The sequence below is a fragment of the Salvelinus alpinus genome, chromosome 7 (assembly GCF_045679555.1).
Source record: "Salvelinus alpinus chromosome 7, SLU_Salpinus.1, whole genome shotgun sequence".
Classification (NCBI taxonomy): domain Eukaryota; kingdom Metazoa; phylum Chordata; class Actinopteri; order Salmoniformes; family Salmonidae; genus Salvelinus; species Salvelinus alpinus.
Window position 1 is genome coordinate 36,224,313 of NC_092092.1, and position 13,132 is coordinate 36,237,444.

The following is a 13,132-nucleotide window of genomic DNA, read 5'->3' on the forward strand; positions in this document are numbered from 1 at the left end:
CAGAGTGAAGGAAAAGCAGCCAACAAGTGCTCAGCATATGTGGGAACTCCTGCAAGACTACTGGGAAAGCATTCCAGGTGAAGCTGGTTGAGAGAATGCCAAGAGTGTGCCAAGAGTGTGCAAAGCTGTCATCAAGGCAAAGGGTGGCTAATCTCAAATATATTTTTGATTTGTTTAACACTTTTTTGGTTACTACATGATGCCATGTGTTATTTCATATTTTTGATGTCTTCACTATTATTATACAATGTAGAAAATAGTACGAAAAAAAACACACTTGAATGAGTAGGTGTCCAAAATTTTGACTGGTATTGTATACAAAATTTTTACTGCATTGTTAGAAGTAAGTAACATGGGCAGTTTCATGCACCTGCTATAACATCTGCTAAACTGTGTATGGGCCAATAAACTTTGATTGGATGACTAGGTCAATTCAAACATGGATAGCATTGGCTGTGACACTCTGTCCTGAGCAAATGATTCATTTCTGAGCCAGCAATGAAATCAGACAATTAGGCCTACATAACTCATCTGTGCAGACTGAGGTTCATTTATCAAATAAATTTCAATGAATGGACTTAAAATAATCACCAAGATGAGACATACAAGAGCAGAGCATCGTGATATGTCTGTACCCATAAACATTGTGAAAATCAATAAAGTTACAAAGGCGGTAAGTAAGGAATCACTAGTCATTTGAAGCATGCCTTGGCACGTGTATGCATGTGTGCTCCAACTTGCTTTCTCTACATTTAGCCAAGACTTAGCTACATCTCGCAGAAAATGTGTATAACTTACCAAAAATGTAGGCAAATGTAGTGGAAACTCGCGGTAAACAGTCCTCAAAAGCGATTCAATTAAAAAGTGATAGGACTTTTATCCTCCACGACGAGTCACGAAACCGTGAAAGTTGCCGAGTGAGATGAAAAGGGCACCCTTAGCAGCATTGATTAGGACCTGCTGTTGTTGTGTTGGTAGTTGGTAGCCCATTTGCTGCGGTGGCGGTTGGACAATAGCCGCTGAGTAGTTAAGATATGCAAATTCAATGCACTGTCACTACATTGGAATGTCTGTGGCTAGTGTTTCACGAGGCAATTAGTTTGACAGCGGCCTTGTCCAAATACTTATACTTGCGTTTTAAATAGTAGACATAAACATTTTTTTTTAAATAGTAGACATTTTCGGTATGCGAAAAAATAACGTTTTATAGTATGTGAAAATGTTGTATGCTTTCAATTCCAGTATTTCATACAAATTTCGGATTTTCATCTAGTAGGATTTTGCAGCGCGCTATTGAGGAAGATAATTATCTTTCTAGACCAGGGGTGTCAAACATACGGCCCGCGGGCCGGAACCGGCCCCCAAGGAGGTTCGATCAGGCCCGCAGGATAATTTGAAAGTGGAAAAAATGCATAAAAGACATGGAATTAATATTTTTAATTCGCTGCAATTCATGGATTATCCGCTAAGGGGCGCACTCTTTCCATCAGAGTAGAAGACAAGCCGCATCACTGAGACAGACTGAAAACAGCAGACGGTATCAATGCGCCATCTGCTGCTTGTTACGACGTTGTTAATACCTTGGTCTCTACCTCTCCGCTACACCCTCATTAGCCAAAATGTCGTTATCCAAACGGTGAAAAGTAGATAAGGAGTGTAGAATTTTCAAAGAAAAATGGACCACGTCCTATTTATTTACAGAGATGCACGGAAAACCTTCGTGCTTGGTGTGTTTGCAACAAGTTTCGGTATTTCGGTACCTTTAAAATGCTGCCTTAGATACTGTTTGCATTGAAAGAATACAGCTCTGTGAAGATGAATCCTTACTGTGGTGATTTAAAAAATGTGCACTTTAATGTTAGTCAGCAGCTTCAAAACAAAAGTTGTGTGATGGAATTCTACTGTTCATACAACTCCATAAATTTTCAGTATGTATTGTATGTGTATGTATGTTTCATGTATGAAGTTTACAGATTTACAGGACAGGCGAACACTTTCTTCATTACACATTTAAAATCACTCTCCTTAGTTTGTAAGGTGTACGCAGGGATTACATTTAGATTTTATATGCGTATGTGTAAGTGGTTTAAAAATTCCTTTCTTTAAAAGTCTCATTTAATCTTAAAGTGCATTACTATATTTTTCAGTACCAATTAAAGTTTTGTGCCTTTGTACAATCAGTGGGATCAGTTGCAATGCATATTTGTGAATGATAAAAGTAAATTGCACATTTGTCTAAGGAAATATGAGGTGTTTCATGAAATGTTTTGTAAAAGGATAGTTCATTAAATTTCAATATTTTCCTAATGTTCTTGTGCTCCTTTACACCAAAACAAAGGAAAGACATGATATTTTGGTTATTTATAGCAGAGTATGGTATAATTTTAATGGTCCGGCCCACTTGACATCTCCCTAGGCCGTATGTGGCCCACGATGCGAAATGAGTTTGACACCCCTGTTCTAGACCCACGTGTATGACAATAGCTGAACCAAAATGAACGATTGGCGGGAAACAACGGAATTGTGCATTAGAGTATGCATTCTCAGTGGGATGAGCCTAGCATGCTGATATTTGTTGCGTACTACAGTCGTTTTTACTAAACAGTACGTTGTAAATAGTATGTAGTACGCAGTTTAAGTAGGCAATCTAGCATTAGGAGTCTGTATATTGGTTAGACTCCCTGAGTTGTGCATCATTCTGGTGTGTGGTGAAGGAAAATAACTCTACCACTATAGAGCTCCACAGTGGGGGTGTCGTAATACCCATAAAACCTTCCGGTCAAACAAAGAAATGGTTCCAATCGTTTTTCCACCATAAATTTTTCCCATGGGGAATTTTAGAAACACTTAAAATAAGGGCTGTGTTTCTTGTCGGCTTACCCCAGTGTGATGTTTTGATAACCATACAAATCTCACTAGGGCAAGGTGACTTTTATCAATATATTCAGATCTATTTACTCTCACAATCGAAAATACTAATTCACATCAAAGTAGACCTCATGCAGGTATTGTGTTAATGTAAAACTTGCTCAAGACAGTTCACAAAATGTACTATTTAAATAAATGTAGGTAGTAAATTAATTGCTAAATTTAACTAACAATAGATAATTCATCCAGAGATTCTTACCTTTGCCTCAATTCGGCAGTCTCGTCCAGACATCATGGCATTTCTAGTTCTTTATGATAGCCACATTAGCAGCTAATTAACGTTTCAATTTTGGGGGGTAAATACAGGTGACTATATTGATAAAAGTCCCCTTGTCCTAGAGAAATGTACACGGTTATCAAAGCGTTATGCCAGGGTAAACCTACACGAAACACAGCCCTTATTTTAAGTGTTTGTTGATTTGATTGAATATACTGTACTCTTTACCATCTACTGCATCTTGCCTATGCCGTTCGGCCGTCGCTCATCCATATATTTATATGTACATATTCTAATTCATTCGTTTACACTTGTGTGTAAAAGGTAGTTGTCATGAAATTGTTAGATTCCTTGTTAGATATTACTGCATGGTTGGAACTATAAGCACAAGCATTTCACTACACTCGCATTAACATCTGCTAACGATGTGTATGTGACAAATACAATTTGATTTGATTTGAAGAAAGTAATACTAAGTGTATGTTGTGAAGTAAGCTGTTAGTAGCCCATGTGCCTCACCCTCATAATTTGGTCCCTTTTCCCCTCTTAATTTCACCTACTGTTCTGATTTGGTGGTGCACATGTAGCCTATAGCCTGTTTTAGAGAAATGTAGTCATCGAATATTGTTCGAAATTTCATTATCTGCTTATATGCCGCTTTTATTTATCCTACGGTTCTGACTTGGTGTACAGGGAGAATACTGGAAAAAGGCCCATGTTCTGAATTCCGTTTTACGGGCTCCTAACCAACTGTGCTATTTTGTGTTTTTTCGCATTGTTTGTAACTTATTTTGTACATAATGTTGCTGCTACCGTCTCTTATGACTGAAAAGAGCTTCTGGATAGTAGAACAGCGGTTACTCACCTCGAACTGGACAAAGATTTTTCTTTAATGAGTCCAACCTGAAGGATATACTGCTTCTCCGAGACCAGTCCCAAATCCCTGTCGTTCGCGTGAAGAAAATACGGAAATACAGGGGGCGGAGATCAGGGTGCCTTGTGAGAATTTGTCGGCGAGTGGGTAACCCGCCTCTACCATCCGTTCTATTGGCCAACTTGCAATCACTGGAAAATTAACTGGATATGCACTCTCAACTATCCTACCAACGGGACATTAAAAACTGTATATCTTATGTTTCACGAGTCGTGGCTGAATGACGACACAGATAATATACAGTTGGCCGGGTTTTCCGTGCATCGGCAAGACAGAACAGCTACGTCTGGTAAGACGAGGGGTGGTGGTGTCTTTTTGTCAATAACAGTTGGTGCGCAATGTCTAATATTAAAGAGGTCTCGAGGTAATGCTCGCCAGAAGTAGAGTACCTCAAGATGAACTGTAGACCACACTGTCTACCAAGAGAGTTTTCATCTATTTTTCGTAGCCGTCTATTTACCACCACAAACCGATGCTGGTACTAAGACCGCACTCAATGAGCTGTATTAGGCCATAAGCAAACAGGAAAATGCTCATCCAGAAGTGGTACTCCTAGTGGCCGGGGACTTTAATGCAGGCAAACTTAAATCTGTTTGACCTCATTTCTACCAGCATGTCACATGTGAAAAAAACTCTAGACCACCTTTACACCACACACATATAAAGCTTTCCCTCGCCCTCCATTTGGCAAATCTGACCATAATTCTATCCTCCTGATTCCTACTTTGAAGCAAAAACTAAAGCAGGAAGTACCAGTGACTCACTCAATATGGACATGATCAGATGACGTGGATGCTACGCGACAAGACTGATTTGCTAGCACAGACTGGAATATATTCCGGGATACATCAAGTGACGTTGAGGAGTATACCACCTCAGTCACCGGCTTCATCAATAAGTGAATCGACGACGTCGTCCCAACAGTGATCGTACGTACATATCCCAACCAGAAGCCATGGATTACAGGCAACATCCGCACCGAGCTAAAGGCTAGAGCTGCCGAATTCAAGGAGCGGGACACTAATCTGGACGCGGATAAGAAATCCCGCTATGCCCTCAGATGAACCATCAAACAGGCAAAGCATCAGTACAGGACTAAGATTGAATCGTACTACACCGGCTCTGACGCTCGTCGGATGTGGCAGGGCTTGCAAACTATTACGGACTACAAAGGGAAACCCAGCTGTGAGCTGCCCATCTGAGCCTTTTATGCTTGCTTCAAGGTAAGCAACACTGAAGCATGCATGAGAGCACCACCTGTTCCGGACGACTGTGTGATCACGCTCTCCGTAGCCGATGTGAACAAGACCTGAAAAATAGGTCAACATTCACAAAGCTGCGGGGCCAGACGGATTTCCAGGACGTGTACTATGAGCATGTGTGGACCAAATGGCAAGTGTCTTCACTGACATTTTCAAACTCTCCCTGATCCAGTCTGTAATACTTACATGTTTCAAGCAGACCACCATAGTCCCTGTGCCCAAAGAAGCAAAGGTAACCTGCCGAAATGACTACCACCCCGTAGCACTCACATTGGTAGCCATAAAGTGCCTTGAAAGGCTTGTCATGGCTCACATCAACACCATCATCCCGGAAACCCTAGGCCCACTTCAGTTCTCATACTGCCTCAACAGATCCACAAATGACGCTATCTCAATCGCACTCCACACTGCCCTTTCTCACCTAGACAAAAGGAACACCTATGTGAGAATGCTGGTCATTGACTACAGCTCAGCATTCAACAGCATAGTACCCACAAAGCGCATCACTAAGTTAAGGACCCTGGGACTAAACACCTCCCTCTGCAACTGGATCCTGGACTTCCTGACGGGTCACCCCCAGGTGGTAAGGGTAGGTAACAGCACAACTGCCACGCTGATCCTAAACACGGGGGCCCCTCAGGGGTGTGTCCTTAGTCCCCTCCTGTACTCCCTGTTCACCCACGACTGCGTGGCCAAGCACGACTCCAACACCATGACATGGAACTTCCTTCCATCTCATATTGCTCAAATAAAGAGCAAACCTGGTTTCAAAAAACAGATAAAGCAACATCTCACGGCACAATGCCTCTCCCTTATTTGATCTAGGTAGTTTGTGTGTATGCATTGATATGTAGGCTACGTGTGCCTTTTTAAAAATGTATGTAGTTCTGTCCTTGAGCTGTTCTTGTCTAATGATGTTTTGTATTATGTCATTCTGTGTTATGTTTCATGTTTTGTGTGTACCCCAGGAAGAGTAGCTGCTGCTTTTGCAACAGCTAATTGGGATTCTAATAAAATAACAAATACCATCAAGTTTGCTGACGACACAACAGTGGTAGGCCTGATCACCGACAACGATGAGACTGCCTGTAGGGAGGTCAGAGACCTGGCAGTGTGGTGCCAGGACAACAACCTCTCCCCCAACATGAGCAAGACAAAGGAGATGATCATGGACTACAGGAAAAGGAGGGCCGAACACGCCCCCATTCACATCGACGGGCTGTAGTGGAGCGGGTCGAGAGTTTCAAATTCATTGGTGTCCACATCACCAACAAACTATCATGGTCGAAACATACCAAGACAGTCGTGAAGAGGGCACGACAACACCTTTTCCCCCTCAGGAGACTGAAAAGATTTGGCATGGATCCCCAGATCCTCAAAAAGTTATACAGCTGCACCATTGAGAGCATCCTGACCGGTTGCATCACCGCCTGGTATGGTAATTGCTCGGCATCTGACCGTAAGGCACTACAGAGGGTAGTGCGTACGGCCCAAAGCTTCCTGCCATCCAGGACCTATATACAAGGCGCTGTCAAGAAGGCCCAAAAAATGGTCAAAGACTCCATTCACCCAAGTCATAGACTGTTCTCTCTGCTACTGCACGGCAAGAGGTACCGGAGCACCAATTCTAGGTCCAAAAGGCTCCTTAAAAGCTTCTATCCCCAAGCCATAAGACTGCTGAACAATTCATGAAATTGCCACCCGGACTATTTACATTGCCCTTTGTTTTTACACTGCTGTTACTCACTGTTTATTATCTATGCATAGTCATGTACAAATTACATCGACTAACCTGTACCCCCAAACATTGACTCGGTCCCAGTACCCCCCTGTATATAGCCTCGGTATTGTTATTTCATTTTTTATTTCATTTTTTACTTTCGTTTATTTAGTAAATATTTTCTTAACCAACAATGTAGTTTAAGAAATAGAGTTAACGGCTTGTATGTAAGCATTTCACGGTAAGGTCTACACCTGTTGTATTCAGCGCATGTGACAATAAAATTTGATTTGATTTGATTGTACAGCAGACCACAGGGCCAGGACTGAGCAGCCCAGCAGCTAGGGATTGCCTAAATAGGTATCTCCCCTGACGTGGGCATGTTTTCAATACAGACTCCTTTTGTTGTACATTATTCCATATAAGGCATCCAGACCTTATGAAAGTTGCCGGGTATACCATTAATATTAAAACAAGTCTAGTGATACTGTACATAACTTTACATTTCTTCCATACATTGTGGGAGGATAACCAGCCTTCCAGTTAATGGCAATGCATTTATTAGCCACTATAAATGCTAGGTTACACAGTTTCTTCAACATTTCCAAGCAAACAAAAATAGGGAGAAGGGAGAATCTGTTGACATGCTGAAATAAAATAACATACTCTATGCCAGAATTCAGCCAGCCTTCACAAAACCACAACATATGCAGATATGTCCGCTTTTGTGCTTTACACCTCCAGCAGCATAATACAATTTCTGAGTGCATGATATTCAGTTTCACTGGCGTACGCTCTATGGATGGTCTTAAATTGCAGTAATTTACAGTGCATTCGGAAACCAAGCCATAAGGTCGAAGGAAATGTCTGTAGAGCTCTGAGACAGGATTGTGTCATGGCACAGATCTGGGAAAGGGTACCAAAACATTTCTGCAGCATTGAAGGTCCCCATGAACACAGCGGCCTCCATCATGCTTAAATGTAAGAAGTTTGGAACCACTAAGACTCTTCCTAGAGCTGGCTGCCCGGCCAAACTGGGCAATCGGGGGAGAAGGGCCTTGATCAGGTAGGTGACCAAGAAGCCGATGGTCACTGACAGATCTCCAGACTTACTCTGTGGAGATGGGAGAACCTTCCAGAAGGACAACCATTTCTGCAGCAATCCACCAATCAGGCCTTTATTGTAGAGTGGCCAGATTGAAGCAACTCCTCAGTAAAAGGCACATGACAGCCTGCTTGGAGTCTTGAGAAACAAGATTCTCTGGTCTAATGAAACCAAGATTGAACTCCTTGGCCTGAATTTTAAGCTTCACGTCTGGAGGGAACCAGACACCATCCCTACGGTGAAGCATGGTGGTGGCAGCATCATGCTGTGGGGATGTTTTTTTAGCGGAAGGGACCGGGAGACTAGTCAGGATCGAGAGAAAGATGAGAGGAGCAAAGTACAAAGAGATCCTTGATGAAAACCTGCTCCAGAGCGCTCAGGACCTCAGACTGGGGGGGGAAGGTTCATCTTCCAACAGGACAACGCATGAGTGGCTTTGGGACAAGTGTCTGAATGTCCTTGAGCAGCCCAGCCAGAACCCGGATTTGAACCCGATCAAACATCTCTGGAGAGACCTGAAAATAGCTGTGCAGCGACGCTCCCCATCCAACCTGACAGAGCTTGAGAGGATCTTCAGAGAAGAATGGGAGAAACTCCCTAAGTACAGGTGTGCTAAAAACCTGTTTTTGATGTTTTCATTATGGGGTATTGTGTGTAGATTGATGAGGGGGGGGGGGAAACTATTGAATACATTTTAGAATAAGGCTGTAACGTAACAATATGGAAAAGTCAAGGGGTCTGAATACTTCCCGAATGGACTGTATGTCTGAGATTATATGAACAGGACTGGGCATTCTAACTTATCTATATCCATTCATCAATAGCGTCTCCCAGGTCTTCCTCGCATTTTTGTTTTACATGTTTTGTGTCATTGGGAAAAGCCTCTATCAACCCTTGATACAGTTTGGAAATCAATTTTGGATGTCTGCCTTATAATAGCATCTGGCTTGTCCTGTGTTAGCTGGACAGAGAGAATAAAGTGTAGTATCTGCAAAATTCACCTCACCTCTGTCACAGATTGGTCTTCCCTGGTTGCCTGACCCGCTGAGACCCCTGTCACCATCTGATCCTCCTAAAATGAGGCATGACAAAGAATTAACTTGGTGTACATTTATACATTATATTATGCAATAATAGAAAATGGTTCAATAATTGAAATGACTATTATTCTCAGATCCCAGACTGCAGCTTTAAGCTTAAGCTGCTGTCATGTAGCTACTGTAGATCTACCCTTCAATTCAAGATGGAACTTTGTATAATTCACTGATATTGTTGATATACTGCAAAATTCACCACAGCTCCATTGACTGGTCTTCCCTGGCTGTCTGACCCTGCTGGGAATCTTCCCACTCCTAAAAGGTAGGCTATAAAAATGGCTCAAGAGAAAGTGCAAGTCTCTCCTAATCTGCTCTCTTTAACTACATCTAGCATATTGGCTGATATAGCCCAGTAATACAATCTAAGGGCTATGTGAGAATCTCTGGTAATTTAACATATTTCGTAAGTTATTTTTGCGCATTTGATATTGCAAATTGGACACCAAATAGTAGGGACCATGGCTGGCAAGTGTGCTGCGTCACATACGCCTAAAATAACATCGCGAGACTGCGGTTGGGTTTGGGACCAGTTCTTTCAGTACCGGGTGGGAGTCGGACAGAAAGCCAGCAGGAGCAGGATGAAGAAATCCGTCCTGCAGACCTCTACCACAGATATAACAATGAGACCGATCTTTCACTGGATGTATAAATATGAAGCATCCGCTTGGCGTTTTCACTCACTACCAAATATGGTAGTGAGAGGAAGCCCACTGGCGGGCAATGGGAGAAGATGGAACGAGATTGATTTTGGCCTACATTCTGCAAATGTTCTCATCGATGAGATCTCAATACAGTTTTCTGTTCCCAAAACTAGAATCTGTTATGAACAGAGTGGACTACGTTTTGTAGACTTTAGCTTTTGCCAAAGTTTTTAAAAATGGTGTTGTTTAGGAGTGCAAAGTCATATTGAGTTATTGCACAAGCGGATTTCAGAGTAGGCGTTCCCTAATCGAAAAATTAAGATGTATGCTAGAACGGGCCAATAGGATCTCGCTAGCTCGTGTTTGGCTCTGCCCACCTCCTTGCTTATTCTGCCCACTATCTGGTCCCATTGGAAACGACAGGCTGTGGTCTATCTTGGTTTGGTTATAAAAATCTTTGCCTCTACTGTGCACCATGACAGTGAAGCCTGTAACTTAACAGCTGTTTATTACTGACTGTGTCAGTGTGAAAAGTAAGAGAATTAGCTGGGGAAACTGACAGATCAATAAAGTTACATTGTCATACTGACTAACACAACTCACATTACACTGAAAAAAACATCAGAATATCAATCTCCAATCGTTTGGTCGATGGTTTCATCGTTTGATTCAGGTCTAGTTTGATTGAGGCAAAAATAATAGCTAATGTAAGCAAACTTCTGGCCAGCGCTCTCTCTCTCTCTCTAAACGGTACATCAAGGAGCGAATGCTAGCCAAGTTCATTTTCTTCTGAAACGGGACAAAACAAAGGCTACAAAACATTTCCATACAAACAACTGCTGTTAGTAGTAGTAGTAGTAGAAGTAGAAACCTCATATCATTATCTGTCAGATAACTAGCTAGAGCTGACGTGGCTGTGGTAGCTACTCACTAGCTTAGCTTATGTATTCACCTCAGTCGAGAGAGGATGAAACATTAGCTAACGTTACATGTCAGTTACAATACTAGCTCTGCAAATAACCCCTAGTTGAGTTTTTTTCTGTTACGTTAAACAGCAGTTACCTTGGCTGCTACATCAGTCAACTAAAGAGTAGGCAGTTTCTGTTTTGCTACCTTTACAACTCGGTGAAAGAGCGCAACACGTACACACTGAACCATGCTCAACTCTCCCGTGCTGGTCCAGCCAGCCATCCAGAAGCTTTGCCTTCACACAGCCTGTCAGCCCGCTCTGTGTCCTAAAGCACACCGGAGCCACGCTTTGTATCACATTCCAATGTTAAAACTGGGGGCGACCAAAATGAAATTTCAGAATGTGGGGAGGACATGTCCCCCCCCATCCCCAGTGAAATTTGCGCCCCTGCATTCAGTACAAACCGCCACTCAATGTAGAAAATGTTATATCTAACTGAACTGACCTCTGGCCTGTGTGTGTGTGTGTGTGTGTGTGTGTGTGTGTGTGTGTGTGTGTGTGTGTGTGTGTGTGTGTGTGTGTGTGTGTGTGTGTGTGTGTGTGTGTGTGTGTGTGTGTGTGTGTGTGTGTGTGTGTGTGTGTGTGTGTGTGTGTGTGTGTGTGTGTGTGGATGGAGAAGACTGGGAGGGAGGGAGGGAGTGGTATATTTCATCTCACCACTTCCCAAAATATTGCTAGTTGTCAGCTGCACTTATGTTAACCTGGTAAAGTGAGATTGTTTTCCATTATCCTCCTCTGAAAGGAACTCGTATGCCATCCAGGAAGAATGTGCAGCGCAAGCCCTCAACTCCCAATCAAATTGGCACATTAAATTCAACTGATTTACCATACATTTTTGCATTACAGTTCACCAATTAAACCAGATTCTTCACAATTGACTGTAAAACTGCAGCATGAGTCAGATACACATGTATAAAATACTTTATGGGGCTTTCATTATTCATGTCCACAAGTTATTTTGCAACATGAGGGGGTATCATCGGATGGGGCCACAGTGTCTCCTGACCCCTCCTGTCTCAGCCTCCAGTATTTATGCTGCAGTAGTTTATGTGTCGGGGGGCTAGGGTCAGTCAGTTACATCTGGAGTACTTCTCCTGTCTTATCCGGTGTCCTGTGTGAATTTAAGTATGCTCTCTCTAATTCTCTCTTTCTCTCTTTCTTTCTTTCTCTCAGAGGACCTGAGCCCTAGGACCATGCCTCAGGACTACTTGGCATGATGACTCCTTGCTGTCCCCAGTCCACCTGGCCGTGCTGCTGCTCCAGTTTCAACTGTTCTGCCTGCGGCTATGGAACCCTGACCTGTTCACCGGACGCGCTACCTGTTCCAGACCTGCTGTTTTCAACTCTCTAGAGACAGCAGGAGCGGTAGAGATACTCTTAATGATCGGCTATGAAAAGCCAACTGACATTTACTCCTGAGGTGCTGACTTGTTGCACCCTCGACAACTACTGTGATTATTATTATTTGACCATGCTGGTCATTTATGAACATTTGAACATCTTGGCCATGTTCTGTTATAATCTCCACCCGGCACAGCCAGAAGAGGACTGGCCACCCCTCATAGCCTGGTTCCTCTCCAGGTTTCTTCCTAGGTTTGGGCCTTTCCAGGGAGTTTTTCCTAGCCACCGTGCTTCTACACCTGCATTGCTTGCTGTTTGGGGTTTTAGGCTGGGTTTCTGTACAGCACTTTGAGATATCAGCTGATGTAAGAAGAGCTATATAAATACATTTGATTTGATTTGAACATGAGTGTAAGGCAATATCATGACAGATAATTTACCACAAAGGAGACTTTTTAGGTACCAGTCTTTACGGTATCTGCACAAACAGTTCAGCAGTTCTTTTAAAGATAATTGCTTAACAAGATTAAAACAAGATGAATATGCTATTTAAGCCTACCTATTTTATTAACACATTACCACTTCAGCAATTGCATTTTAATTGCAATTACACAACGGGGACTGTTCCAATAACTCCGCTTGTGTAATAACATAAACCGCTATGCAATTGCAAAGCTATAACTACATTATTATGCATTAACAATGTTACCAAAGTAATTAGTATTACTACACAGGCATAAGCAAATTAATGTTACCCATATGTTTAAATTGTTTAGAAAAAATCAATGCATGAGAAGTGTGTTGAACCAATGATGTGTATAAACCCGGGATGACTGACAGGGGCGCTGTATTGATGTCACGTTCTGACCTTAGTTCCTTTGTTTTGTCTTTTGTTTTAGTTGGTCAGGGCGTGAGTT

At 42.5% G+C, this 13,132-nt stretch overlaps 1 protein-coding gene across 4 annotated transcripts in view; it reads right to left on the minus strand.

Moving 5' to 3' along the window:
- Nucleotides 1-1,093, minus strand: part of LOC139580937 (1-phosphatidylinositol 4,5-bisphosphate phosphodiesterase epsilon-1-like) — an 85,652-nt gene extending 84,559 nt beyond the window's left edge. For 2 of the 4 annotated variants that reach the window (XM_071410107.1, XM_071410109.1), the window contains exon 1: nucleotides 799-1,093. The gene's annotated coding sequence lies outside the window, so the exon portion shown is untranslated. The remainder of the gene's footprint in view (nucleotides 1-798) is intronic. The other 2 variants (XM_071410108.1, XM_071410106.1) reach the window with 1 other exon arrangement.
- Between the last annotated feature and the right edge of the window lie 12,039 nt (nucleotides 1,094-13,132).